This window comes from Sinocyclocheilus rhinocerous, unplaced genomic scaffold, assembly GCF_001515625.1.
Source record: "Sinocyclocheilus rhinocerous isolate Xijiao unplaced genomic scaffold, SAMN03320098_v1.1 scaffold422, whole genome shotgun sequence".
Lineage (NCBI taxonomy): Eukaryota > Metazoa > Chordata > Actinopteri > Cypriniformes > Cyprinidae > Sinocyclocheilus > Sinocyclocheilus rhinocerous.
In genome coordinates this window covers 513,262-515,287 of record NW_015639767.1, presented here as the reverse complement: position 1 = coordinate 515,287, position 2,026 = coordinate 513,262, and the positions used below count along the sequence as shown (strand labels likewise).

At 34.9% G+C, this 2,026-nt stretch overlaps 1 pseudogene; it reads right to left on the bottom strand.

Moving 5' to 3' along the window:
• Positions 1 to 2,026, bottom strand: part of LOC107751693 (TBC1 domain family member 20-like) — a 34,866-nt pseudogene that overhangs the window by 11,938 nt on the left and 20,902 nt on the right.

Below are 2,026 nucleotides of genomic sequence, written 5' to 3'. Positions count from 1 at the left end.
AGAGTTGGTTTCCTTCAAACATGATGCTTGGAATTGAGGTTCATCAGACCAGAGAATCGTGTTTCTCACAGTCTGAGAGTCCTTTAGGTGCTTTTTTGCAAATTATAAGTGTGTTTTCATGTGTCTTCACTGAGGAGAGGATTGAGGCTTAAGTGCTTGGTTTTTGCTCTGATATATATTTATCAACTGTTAGACCTTTTATTAAGATGTGTGTGCCTTTCCAAATCATACCCATTCAATTGAATTTGCCACAGGTTAACTTCACTTGAAGTGTAGTAACATCTACAACCAATATGAATGCTCCTGAGCTAAATTTAAACTGAATAATTTTAGTTTTTTATTTTTAATAAATTTGCAAAGATGTTAAAAACCTGTTTTTTGCTTTACCTTTATGGTGTATGGAGTGTAGATTGATGTGTGAAAAAAGTAATTTAAAGCAGTTTAGCATAAGGCAGCAACTTAACAAAATGTGAAAAAAATGAAGGGGTATGAATATTTTCGCAAGGCACTGTATGTGCATGTGTACACTGTATGCTACAGTATAACAGCACTGGAACTATATATTATATACAGTGCCGTGAAAAGGTTTTTGCCCCCTTCCTGTTTTTTTTTTTTTTTGCATATTTGTCACACTTAAAAGATTCAGATCATCAAACTAATTTTAATATTACGCAAAGATAATGCAAGTAAATACAAATTCTAAAATAATGTGGTTAATCACAGTTCTTTCATGATTTAAGAGGAGGGGCAAATAATTTTTCACGTAGGGAGGTAGGTTTGGACAGCTTTTTTCCCTTAATAAATGAAATCATAATTTCAAAACTGCAGTTTGTATTTACTCAGGTTATCTTTGTGTAATATTACAATTTGTTTGATGATCTGAATCTTTTAAGTGTGACAAATACGCAAACAATTAAAAAAACAGGAAGGGGGCAAAAACTTTTTCACACCACTGTATATATATATACTACTTAGGGCTGAATGATTTGGAGAGGAAAAAAATCTAAATAAAATGCAATTTTTTAAAAGATCTCCAGATTTGCTGAGCTTGTTCGTAGGGGTGCAGGATTTGGGCTATAATAATAACTGTAAAGGGCTGAACGATTAGTAAGAAAGTTATAGGTACTTTAAGGGGTGCAGAATTGGGCTATAATAATAACTGTAAAGGGCTGAACGATTAAGTAAGAAAGTTATAGGTACTTTAGAAGTATCTTATTTACTTATGCTTCACTGAAGAGGTAAAAACCTTTGTACAAGTGCGTGTGAGCAGATGTAAGTCTCACATGTTGTGTAGCTGCAGCGCTGCAGACTGGGTCAGCAGAGAGGGCGGGCAGCTGATGAACAGGCTCTGAGCTCGACCAATCAGCTCCTCGTACGGCAGATCCTGAGGCATCTGAGACAGCAGGTGATGAACGCTGGCCATATCACACTCGCTGCTCTTCACTTCCTTCTGTCTGTACAACACAGTCTGACAAGAGAGACAGAGAGACACAGGTCTGTTAGTCTCAGCGTCAGACGGGCCGCCCACAGTCCGTTCACTGACCGTCTGATGCGTACTGCACAAAAAAATTACAATTCAATCTGATTGACTGGATTTATGTAACTATATCAGTCCACTAGGACACAAACGTCATGTTAAAAATGTTAAAATTACACTTCTGAGTAAGAGAAAGTCATTGAAGTAGACATATTTTGTGAGGTTTATAACTTAAAAAAAAAAGATTAGGCCTATAATAAATTTTTATTCACTTGGTAGCATGTATACTAGATATCCATGAGCAGAACAATATATTTCACTGTAATATCTGTGACATAATCAGGTGTGATCTGGTTAAAAAACAAGAAATCAATGAGAAAACCTAAAGTGCTAAAGAACTTAGCCGAAACTTTGTGCTGAACCCCTATTTCTGCCTTATTTATTTGGTTTTTACAGTCTTCAAATTGTTTTTTTGTTTTTGTTTTAAGCATCAAAATGAGTCATTCTGTTCGATTTATACTTTAAATTGTATATATATATATATATATA